The sequence below is a fragment of the Lemur catta genome, chromosome 3, assembly GCF_020740605.2.
Source record: "Lemur catta isolate mLemCat1 chromosome 3, mLemCat1.pri, whole genome shotgun sequence".
In the NCBI taxonomy this organism is placed as follows: domain Eukaryota; kingdom Metazoa; phylum Chordata; class Mammalia; order Primates; family Lemuridae; genus Lemur; species Lemur catta.
This window is the reverse complement of record NC_059130.1, coordinates 1,934,152-1,946,182: the sequence shown is the minus strand read 5'-3', so window position 1 is coordinate 1,946,182 and position 12,031 is coordinate 1,934,152. Positions and strand designations below refer to the sequence as shown.

The window sequence follows — 12,031 nt, the reverse complement described above, 5'->3', positions numbered from 1 at the left end:
CTCTTGCAGGCTCTGCCTTCCGATCTGCACACCAGAACTGCCGGGCCACCACCGCTCTGCCTTCACATTCTACCAAAACGGCAGGCGGGCTCAAAGAAAGAGTGAGAAGAAAAACATTCCGAAGTCCTCTAACGAAAGAAGGGTCTAGCTTCTTGTATCAAGATTGTTAAACGTATACGTACATTTATTTTTACTAGAAAAAAAACAGAAAGATTATGGAATCATCTCAGCCTCAAGTAAACTAGCTGATTTTCAGATTCTATAAGCCAACGTCAATTATGCTTATGCAGTTTTCTTTCCTCTTTTAGAGCGAATCCCGGGGTACCAACGTTGGTACAGACCTAGAGACGTCTACTTTGGGCGAACGTTCAAGTAACGCCGCTGGTCGTATGACTGCGGATGGCAGCAACATGTGGGAGGTCAGTCACCCAGGCTTTAAGTGACAAGGATGTTAAGAATGACGAACAGAATAAAAAAGTAGGGATTTTCTTAACTCCTCCCTGTCTCGTTGCTACTACTGCAATCCTGCGTAGCAGGTACGACCCTAGACTTTTGAAATACCACAGCGGGTGCTGCTGTCCTGTCCGAAAATGCTCAGAGTGTAGCTCCCTGGTCAGAGTCTCTGGAACACAATGATGCTGTGCATCTCTTGACCCTATAAAGCCCTGAGATTATTTCAAAGATGCTAAGGGGAATTTCAAGACGTGGTTTTCCAATGCAATTATTCTTTGGATAGACAGGCATTTACTCAGTTCATACACAGGGGGAAAAGAGTCCTCACTATTTGTAGCTCCACCTTCTGAATGGCAGCACAGACACACACTCTGTCTGCCCCCCCACCTCACACACACAGTACACACGGACGTAAACCATGAGATCTAGTGTAGAGACTCGGTCTTAAATTTTAGCACGTACTTAGATGCTCAGGCCACCCACACAATGATGGTGCTGGGGCTCAGAAAACAGTACCCCAAAATGAAGGCATCAGAAGCAGCTTTAGAAGCAAAAGTTCTTCTCTGACCTTCGCATGCCCTCCTGTCTCCCAGTCCCATTCTGCCCTGAGCCTGGCCGTAGAAACTAGAATCCCTCTTCCTCAAGGCAGGTCGTAAAAATCAGAACCCCTTTTCTCAAAGGCCAGCCATAAAACCTAAAATTATAATGTGTAAAAACTGGCCATAAAGAAATTGTCTGACCTACCTTGTTTGACTGCAGGTCATCAACTTCCCCCAGTCCAGAGAGGGCCCTGCCCCACCTTCAGAAGGAAGGACGCTGCTCAGAGGGGCCAGGAACAATCTAGACAGACAGGCCTTGCCGGGCTTCCTCACTTAGTCTAACGTTAGACCACAGCCTTTTTGTCCAATTGTATTTTACGTAGCTGTCCGTACTTTGTTCAACCTACACATAAAAACGGACAATTTCCCCTGGATCTCTGGGCCTTCACTCTGAAGGCTCCCACACGTTAAATACATTTATAAGCCTTTTCTCCAATTAATCTGCATCTTGTCAATGATTTTCCAGCAAACCTTCAGAGGGCCAAGGGCTCTAGGCCCCTACGATGGGTATATTAAGCTCATAGATTCATTAGCTCTTAAAATTAAAGGAGGGAAAGTTAATCACTGCACATCACAGAAATCTGTCATTGCTCAAATTAGGCTTAAAATTTTGTAGTCACTTTTCATAGCTCTGTTTCAGTGTACAGCAGCCACCTCTGTGGTTCCTTCCGGATTTTTCCGAGGACTGTAAATGAAGTTCACAAGGAAAAGAAATCCCTCTTGGGGTACAAGTCATCCATTTGGAGAATACGCTGATCTTTTATGACACAATTATTTCCCTAGAAAACGTAAAGGGCAGAGGACAGTTTAGGAGGAAATAAAAGAGGACTGAGAAAAGAAAATGGGGGGAATGAAGAAGAAAAGAGGGAGATAAAATACCACTCAAGAAGTCTGTGAATCAAGAGGCATTATGTGGACCAACACAGCACAGTGGCTTTTCCTTCTCAATCCCAGGCCATCGTGCCCTCCCTAGAACAGAGCAGTGCCTCTGTCCTGCCTTCAGCTGGCCGTGCCCTTCACACCCAAGGAGCACGCCCACGTCCCCGGGAACTCGATTCTCTGCCGCCGAGAAAGAAAGGCAAGACAAGCCTGTGAGAAGGAACCCACCTGCGGTGAGCTGTGATAAATGCCCAACAGTTATTCAATCTTGGATAGTCCCTCTCTTTACTGAAATCCAGTCATTAGTTCACCCATTCATTAAATCATAAAACCGTTGCTTGATTGGTTACTATGTGTCAGGCAGGTACTAGGGACACAGAAATAAAAGACAAAATGCTCTAGAGGAACTGATGGCTTCGTGGGGGAAAGCAGACAAAGGAACAGATTATTAGAATACAGTGGTGTGGAGGAAGTTTACCCAACAAAAGGCCTGCGGTTGTGAAATCGTCACAACTAAGCCTGTTGGCATTCATTCTTACTTCCTTACTCCAGTAGAGGCTGACCTCGTGGTCAAACATACAGAGATCCCAACACATGTGCGCGTGGGGGGCTGGCGAAGGCCAGGTGTTCCTGTTTACCTGTAATGGTCCCGCTCTCTCCCCATCCTTACACCATCCAACCCAGCAGCCGTGTGTGGGCCTTACACACTCGCGAGCCAGCGTTAAGCAGAACCTCAGCTCTGCACCTGGGGACCAGCTAGCCCACGAAGGGGGTGGGAATCCCGAGAGTAGGGCCAGCATAAATCATGCCAACCTCACTTCGCAGACAGCTGTAACAAAATGCACTTCCTCCTCCACCAGGAGCCGGGGCCCTGCAGACTGCACCCAGGGCAACGAGCTGCCCCCAGACCGGAGACGGGCCGCAGGGACAGGCGAAGGTGGTTTCAAGGCTTCTGCGGCTTTGCAGAAAACACCTCTGCGTGTGAGAGGCATTCACGGGCTCCGCGGGCATCCCTTCCCTGTGGTTGGGCACTCTCACGTCTGCGGCTGTCGATTTCACCACACACTCCCCTTGTCCCACCGTGGTCCTCCCTGTGGTCCTCCCTAGCCGAGCCCAAGACAACAGGCCGCTAAGATCGCCCCCCACACCGGATCGGACCGTGGGAAGTCGGGGCAGTGACCCGGTCACTCTGTGATCTCCCACAGGAGGTCCTGGGGGCGAAAGTCTGACTCTTAAAAATCTTATCTGGCCCCTTCCACTACCAGAGAAGGAAAGTAAATATTTAGTCACTGGCAGGGAGGGTGAGAGACCGACAGCTGAGCCAACCCTCCCAGATCCGGGGCGAAGCCGACCCGGCCCGAGCAAGCTTCCTCAGCGCGGGGAGCGCAGGCCCGGCCGGCGGTAATTCCGCAGAGAAACAACTTTTGCCAGGCACGGAGCTCACACCAGACGGTAATCAGCTTATCTAACCGAACAGGCCTCTCCCCCTAACGCAGGGCAGGATTAGCAGGCTTGAATTACAGCCGTGAAGTGCAATCAAGCCCTGATGGGCACTGGCAAAGGACGCTGTGTATTCCTGCCGGGCCCGGGTTGCTGGCGCGAGGTGGTGTACCTGCAGGGGACAGACAGGAAACGCCCGCGCCGGCAATGACGCCGGGAGAGAGCAATGGTGAGATGGGGAAAAGCGGGCATTAGGGGCGAGAACTTAGATTACAGCCGATGACCACGGCCTCTGCCGCTTCCAGTCTTGGGGACGTCTTGAAGTCACCGCGTTTGAACAGATTTTTCTGCCCCATTGAAAAACGGTGTCACCGAAATGGTGGCAGAGGACGTCAACGCCCAACTTGCGTGGCCGCAGAAGCAGCTACAGTGTTGTCTGTGACACGGGGCTCGCGGCTCTGCCCTCAGGGACGGGCGCGGCCAGGTGACCGCAGCCCAGTGGGGCCCGGAGGGGCTCAGCGGACATGGACTTCACAAACGAATCTGTAGCGGGGCTCAGAAATAGGTAAATAATTTTAAGAATTCCATCCTCACCCTGAAGAGGCCAAAACCAACCCAAACCAGATGGGGGTTACATTTTATATCTCCCGGACCAAGACGTATGTCACTTGAGAGTCCAGTATTTAAGGATATGCTTGCAAAAAGGTCTTTCTTTACTCAGTAAATTCCATGAACAGAGACATCTTAATTCCTTGAACCCTCCTAAAGGATCCTGTGGCTTGTACTTTAACATGTTTTTCTTGTTCTGTCATTTATTTGTGAAGAACTTTCCTTCACATCCTCTTCATGGCCCCCCTCCACGAGAAACAATTCAACAACTCACTAGTCCTCTAAAGAAGTAATCTTAGCCCCCTTTGAAATCCCTCCTCTATCTTGCCACCTCTCCTTTTCTCCTACTTATATTTTTTGGAGATGGAAGAATCCTAAGTGGATATAACATGAGGAAATTGCCTCCACTAACATGGGAGTAGGAGCAAAATAACTTCCTGCATCTTAATTTCTCCATCTCGAGGCAGACCCATTGCATTCACACTGCAAATATGCTGCCTTCTCTCCAGTCGAGTCTCTACTCAAATACTTCTTTCCAATCCTTCCAATGCCTCCGCGACACCTAATTCTTTCCAATGCGCTTGGAAAGAGCAGGTGACTCCAGGTGACACCATGAATGGAGCGAGAAATGACCCATGGGTGACGAGGCCCACAGCCTACAGAGAGTGTGGTGTAGTTAAAGGTTCCGAAATGACGTGCCATGGGCCACTTGTCCTGCCAGCACCATCCCCATCCCCACTATCTTATCCCTTAAGGCACAGACCCCTCTCAACACTCTATACTAATCTCAGCATGGACGCTCTCTACAGCCAGGATCTTTAATGCCATGGTCTTTGCAGGAAATCTTGAGGCCAAAACTTTCAGACTCTTAAACAACTGATAAGTACATATAATTGATTTTTAAAACAATTTCATAGACTAGTCTGAATGCCAGCACACATGAAGATACAGAGTGTCAGCAGGGTCTGCAGAGCAGTATCTGTTGTGTCATCCAGTTGGGTCCACCGGGTTACAATGTGTCCAGAGTATCAGGCAAGAGACAACATAGTATCAAGAAGGACTGTGCGTGTGTCAACTGTATTCAACAGCTGGGTTAGGGAAGAAAAGAGTTCTGTTCAATGAGTGACACGGTCCTGAAGATCCTTTGAGAGAACTTTAAATTCATTCCAAAGTGCAACCAAGATAATTTTAGTATTCAAAATCGTGCTGCCCCTACAGAGAGGCTGAGGACAACTGCTCTTAATGGGGCAAAGCCACAAAAATGCCAGAAGGAACCAAGATCGACCAGCAATTACTCTGGTGATGAGTTAAGCTGACCTGACTTTACAACAGTTTTGTTAGCCAAGGAGCAGGTCAGGGCTGGAGCCCAGAACTAGATGTGGTCGTATCTGAGAAATCAGACACTCTGAGTAGGAGACACCTCCCTGGGTCTGAGTCGGCAGCCACCTCCCACCTCTGACAGGCCTGACCACTCAGGAGCCAGGCACGCACTCTGGGGTTGCGTAAGCGCCAAGCACTGCCAGCCCTGCTAAGGCTCCCCGCCAGCCCTGGAGGTCGTCCCCGGGGCCATCCGACTAGCCTTGCAAACCTCCTTCTGATAGCTCCACCTAAGAAAGCACACAGGGCTGCCGCAGTCCCACCACCATGCCTTTTAGGGCTGTAGGGTGGGCACTGTTCAGGGGAGTGGCAGTACTGCAGGGGCTATACTCCAAGCCACAAGTCCACTTCCTGTTATAGTTTTCCAAATGGATAAATGGATCCTGGTAACAACAGTTCATTCTCTGCACCGGAATGAGTTAGCACTATCTGTCAAATGGGCCGCTGCCTTCCCTTTGCATACCTGCGGTGGGTTTATAAATATGCTCTTTGCAAAGCCCTCTCAAATTTATTTTCCTGGCTGCTGTCTTCCACGGCTCCATCAAACAAGCACACTTTTAGTGTCTCATCAGGATGGGTAAATGGTGCTGCATCTTTGGCTAGGATTTAAAATGTCTGAAAGGGTTTTAAACCCCATGTTCTTTCAAATATAGACTTTAGAAATTGCATTGCTGAACCCCAAGGTCTAATGGTGAAGAATTTTGGTATAGTAAATCTGTTCCAAGTTCTAAGTGATGTACACTGGTGGAAAGCATTGCATAATTACAAGGTGTTGCTGCCACAGGAATCTTGAGTCTCCTATCTGTAGCTAAAATGGATTTTGCAGCAGATCTTTGGGTAAGAGCTATCAGGTACTTTCCTGAGAAAGAATGATCGGACAAAAGGGCTGCTTGAATTCTTGTGACAGGGTTTTTTTTTTCCCTCTATATTTGGGGTAGGGCCCAGACTTGAATTCACCTCTGTCTTCCCTTACAAAGATCTCTGGTTTCTACATTCCATTCTCCTTCCCTCATGCTTGCCCAGCCCCTCCAGCCAGGAGGCCTAATCTGGGTCTCAGACGGGCAGGTCTGGCGGGGGCAGATGGGTAATTTTTCCTTTCAGCTTTAATGGCTGCTATTAACAATAAGTTGCCCTGCCCTACTAATGGCTCAACTTTCAAGCTTTTTCTCTGATTGCCTATGAGTAACTCTGTGTCACATGAGCTGTGTTTAACAGAGGTGTAATAAATGCCAAAGAAAAAATATTACCCAAAATAAAAAATAGTTTGTCCCCGTGTGGCCAGGATCTCATGACTCACAACAATGTTCATTTCAGCTTCCGGCGTAATTTCTATTTGCATTCTTTTTTTTTTTTTCTTTAAGGGTCTCTGGGGGCTTTAAGAAAGCTGTTTGAGAGAAAAGGCAGAAAGACTGTAGTGATTATCAAGTGCAGGGAGTTCACGTTCCAGACACACAAACTGCAGCGGGCAGACGCCAGACAGACTGACGAGGGAACCCGTGGGCAAAGGCCACCGGGGCAGGTAGGCAAGAAAGCTGGTCACTAAACGCCTGCCTGTGGTGAGAGGCGGCCGGCCCTCCTTGGTGTGTGGTTCAGAACATCAACTTCGGCGACTGGGAGACAGAGATGGAGGAAAAGAAGGCTGAACACCATTCCTGCATGCACGCGCACACACACACACACACACACACACACACACCCCTCGGGGCAAGAAAGATATCAAGTTCTCATTTAGCTGCAAGAAAACTACAATCTCCTTTTGATAATAAGCAAAAAAAAAAAAAATACTTCTATGTTTTCCAAATAGTAGCTGGTCGGAGCTGTTCCAAGCTCAGAGAAAAAAAGCAATAAACACTGAAATCCCCTGGCAGTCCCGTGGTTGAAGACGTGGGCAGGAAGTGTTCCAAATCCTCAAGGTTTTCAGAGAGAAGGATGAAAACAGTAGAGGGAGGGTGGAGGCCTCCCAGGAGGCCCGGGAGGGAAGTGTGCCCCTGCTGTCAAAGCCAGGATCTTAGGGCCACAGAATCAAGAGGTGCCTACTTTTTAATCCACCTTGCTGAAAACGGTTGGCCCAACACAGCCCACGCAGCGGTATTTTGAATGAAGGCACGTGTGCTGCTCGTACTGGCCTTTGCCTCTCTCTCAGAGGTCTCGGCCTTCCTTACATCATTCTTTGTGCATATCTCAAGCCTATGTAATTAACACCGAAATTTTTACTGCACATGTGACAAAGGAGACCGGGGGAACCAAAAGACATGGTGGCGCTGGGACTTGGCTTCAGAAATGCACTTTGCTCGAGGAAATTCTCCGAGTTGGCGGCGTGAACTATTAGAGACGGGGATATACTTCAGAAGTTACAGCAGAAAGCAGAGATGAGCAAATCAGATAACTGCATAATAATCACATCCTACAGGAGAAGATCCTTAAGGGGAAAATGGCGGCATCGTTCTGTAGGAAATCCTGGCAATGAAACCCGGCAGGAAGAGGACGACAGTGGCTCTAGCCTGCGTGGTCAACAGAGAAGGACGTGCTCAGCAGAGTGAGAGGCAGAGGCACTCGGAGCACAGAAGGTGACTCTGAATGACCTTGGAGATTTCTCAAGAAAGAGGAGCTCCAGTGGAAAAAGCACTGGTTTTCAAGTGAGAGCGAGGTCCTTGGTCGGCCACTCTTGATCTTTGTCATCTCGGGCAAGTCACCCTACTTTAAGAAAAGCAAAGATGGGACTCAGAGAGCTCCATGGGCCATTTTTAAAAGTCCTGATGGGTAAGACACGTGTCTGGAAAACCAGCATCCACTAACAAGGCGGGGCTAGTCAGACAGCCTCGGAACAGCAATCTGGGCTCCTTTTTCACTATCGTGCTTTATCTGACCGAAAGCTTTCGTACTATCTCATCCGCTTTGTCTCATCTGATCTACACATCAAGCTTCAAAAGGAGATCTCGGCTACTCATTTTTGAGGAAATTGACTCGCAGAAATTAAAACCAGCCCAGGGTTACCCAGATCACTGACATCTAGTTTTTCAACATTCATGCTCTTTGTCCTGCCTGGGGTGTGTCCCCTGGAACTCAGAGCATGGGCCATCCGGGTACGTGCAGGCATGTGGGGGGGGGTCACAAGCCAGTTGTCATCTGGCGCCGGGGGACAGAGTCAGAGGCAGGGGAGGGGAAGAGGCGCAGGCGGGCAGAGAGAGAGTGCGGTCACGAGGTCACGTGTGCAGACGCTGACTTTTTCGTGGACCAGAGTGAGGCACCGTGGCAGCAACTGCAACCCAGTTCCTTTCAGTAACACGGCATTTCATCACTCACACAACAGTTACTTATAAACGGTTTCATTTGGTACCACGGTAATTAAAATTGGCTCAAGGTCCCCACTTGCCATGTTCCCTGGATTTCTGACTCAAACTTAAGCTTCCTGGTTATGATGATGTCATCTGTGTTTGAACAGCACACACAGTCCCTCATCGGGCCCTTACGATAAAACACCCTTGTAGGAGAGACTAATTCCACCGGGCTCATTTAATAAGGACAAAGTGAGACTCCATCATGTGAGGGACGAAGGAGAGAGCACGACCCAGACACCTCAATTAGGAGCGAAGTGCTTCCCCGACTTTATTTACAGTATCTCCTGGGCCTAATTCTGCCCCTGCTCCACCCTTTCCCCCTGAGGACGTGAGTCAGAGCTGAAGCCACTTCTGCCACCAAAGGGACCTGTCTTCTGCTCAGCTCTGTAGGGGACAAGAAAGAAAATGAACCCACAGTACAGAGCCACCATTTGGGGCCAGCGTCTTACTCAATCTCGGTGAGACTCTTCATGAGCCCCTCAAAAACCTTAATCCAGCAACTTCCATTTATTTGTAAGGGAGTCCGATCACACGTGCAAACTCAGGAGAAGGGTGCGATGTTCAAACCAATGTGAACGGACTTCCTAAAGAAAGTTTTCTTATCTCACACAAATCGGTTGACAATAACTCGAGGTCCAAGGTGCGGAGGTGAGGCAGCCTGGAGTGGGCAGAGACAATGGCGAGAAAGTTAAGTTGTTTTCGTGAGAGGAGTGACAGGCTTCTCTGTCGACCGGTTTGTCCCCCTGCCACCTGCAGCGCAAGGCGACTGTTCTTGCTGGCGGGAACCGTCCTGTCGGGGACCAGCGGGGTTTGTGCAATGGAAAGGCATCGTACGCTGCAACTCCAAGCCACATTTCTGAAACATTTAAGGGAGCAAAAGCAAAGTTAAAGAGCAGGACTCGGCCTCCACGAGGCCCCGGGGAATGTTGGCAGCAGGGCCTGCCCTCCTGAGGACACAGTTCCTGAGAGGCTGGGGACTTGGCAAGCCCCGCGCCCTGCTCTGTCCTTGTTGTCTCCCTGAGCTGGGATTCGGAACAGGGCTGGCAGTCTGGCGTGGGGAGAACACGGGCTTTGCACTTGGAATTCACGTCCTAAGTCCAGAGCTAGTGCTCATCGGCTGCGAGGCCTCGGATGACATCTTGTAGCTTGTTTCCTCAACTGTAAAATAAAGTCGGCCGCGCTCGCTGTCTACAGTTTTGCTGAGTCCCTAGTACATGGCTGGTGTGAAATAAATGTTAGGCTTCTTGCTCTTTTTTCACGTCCCTTCGGATAGTATGATTGATTCTAAAGAGTCCTATATTTTGGCTTAGTCTCTCTCTCAATGAGAAAAGTTTGTTAAGTAGGCACATCTACTGATATGAAAAAAAAAATGTATATATGGAAAGACCAAAAACTACCCTTCCTTTTCAGAACATGCAGAGTTAAACCCACATTCTGGTTCAATAACACGAGTCCTTCATTTGAAATCGTGTTCTATTTAAATACCCTGTGGTTTTTAGTTGCAATTTCATGTTTTGCTTAATTGTCCAGAGTGGCAGATGTGATTTTTGTGTAAGTTTCTATCCCATCTGTTTTTCTGTGCCAGAAATATATATGGAAGGTACTGGGACGTCTACATAAAAATGGGCCTTTTATCTATACTTACAATAATAACAAACTTACAAACTTGAAAATGAACCAGATCCGAGTTGGCGGTCGGTACAGAAAGCCCGTGGTTTGGATGTTTGTGCTGCCTCCCACTTCTCCATTCTCCCCTTTGCTCCAAATCAGAATTCTTTGGGAAGGACTTAGGAAGAGATATCTTTCCTTACGCAACTGAGAGTTAACACGTTCCTGGTACCTGGGAGCATCTAACACAGAGGCAGGAAACACACCCAGCCCGGCGACCTGCCTGTTGCTCCTGGCTGGCCCCTAGGCATGGATGCCAGCCCCTCTTGCCTACTCTCTATCTAGGGAGGCCCTGATACAACTTCTAGGACAAAAGTTATTCTAAATCCAATCTCCCGACAGCGCTGGCTCCCTGGGTGTGAGCCCTGTGCAGCATCCCAGGGCCGCTCACTGCGAAGGACCCTGTGTTTGCTTTAATGGTCTGATGTCACCCTCTCAAAGTACTTAATTTTTGAGCATGGGGTCCACATTTTCATTTTGTACTGGGACCCACAAATCACATAGTCAGTCCTACCTCAGAATGAGTTGTTGTCATTAAAAACTATTTTATCAATAGTGGCCAGACATAACTGAAATAGAACAAGCAAGTCATACTCAAGGCACATTCTGTTTTGCAACAGGCAGCTATGCTTGGGCCTCAGAATCCAGCTTGACAACACTTTCAAAAACTGTGTTATAGGTTGCAAAAAAATGAATAAAAGAAAACGAAATGGAAAAGAAAATTTCTGGAATGCAACTCACTTATAAACTAGAACCTGTTGATAAGGAATATCAAAATCTAGAAAAATCCCTTTCTTCTTCTAACTCGGAATCAGAGGGCGTGGGACAGGGCCGAGTCCCCGCTTCTCACTGGCTGTGTGACCACGCACAGGCGTCTGGCTCCCTCTCTCTCAGCCCTGGGTCCTCCCTTCATCTCCTCAAGATCACAGCGTGTGTCAGGAGTGGTGCGTGACTGCTGTTCCTCACGTGTAGAGCAGCGGCAATGACAATAACATCTGCACCTCCATTAGGAGAGGAAGTGAGAGAAAACTGGGATAAAGAAACGTAAGTGCTCTGAAAACTGTGAAGTGCCAGGCGGATCTCACTGCCCTTCAGTCTGCAGATGATACGTCACCTTCTACAGTCTCTGCTCAGTCTAGTGGCTCCTCTCGGGTCTCCCCTTCAGCCTCCCATCCAGCCACACTGAAACTGTCCTTCTAGGTTCCGTTCAACCTAGCATGTACTCATCTCCCCCTTCTCTGCTTCTGGACATCTTGTGTGAATGATATCATACAGTTCCTTAGTTTCTGTGGACACCTGACAAGTCACAGATTCATTCAAAATTGTCACGGCCATCCGCTGTCCCATGCACTGCCTTCTCATTGCCAGTGGCGAGTTGGCCATGCAAGGGCAAGGACCGTGTTTTACCCTTCTTCTGTCCCCCCACAGCATTTGGAACTTTGCTAGGGGCATGGGACATGCTCGTAAATACTTTTTAATTTATTCAAACAAGGTTAGCAGAGCCGGTGAGGACAGTCCATAAAGCCACCATCTACGATTTCACCAAACAGTATTTTAAGGGGCATTTCACACCCCGACATAATGAGAGTATCTGACTCACAGCGACACAAGTTTCCATGGTTCCCTGGAAACTGGATGGTTTTCTAATCAGACAGACCCGAGTTACGT

The 12,031-nt window shown here is 48.7% G+C and overlaps 1 protein-coding gene across 3 annotated transcripts in view; it reads right to left on the bottom strand.

Moving 5' to 3' along the window:
- Nucleotides 1–12,031, bottom strand: part of PBX1 (PBX homeobox 1) — a 267,175-nt gene that overhangs the window by 66,212 nt on the left and 188,932 nt on the right. The gene's annotated exons all lie outside the window — the stretch shown is intronic.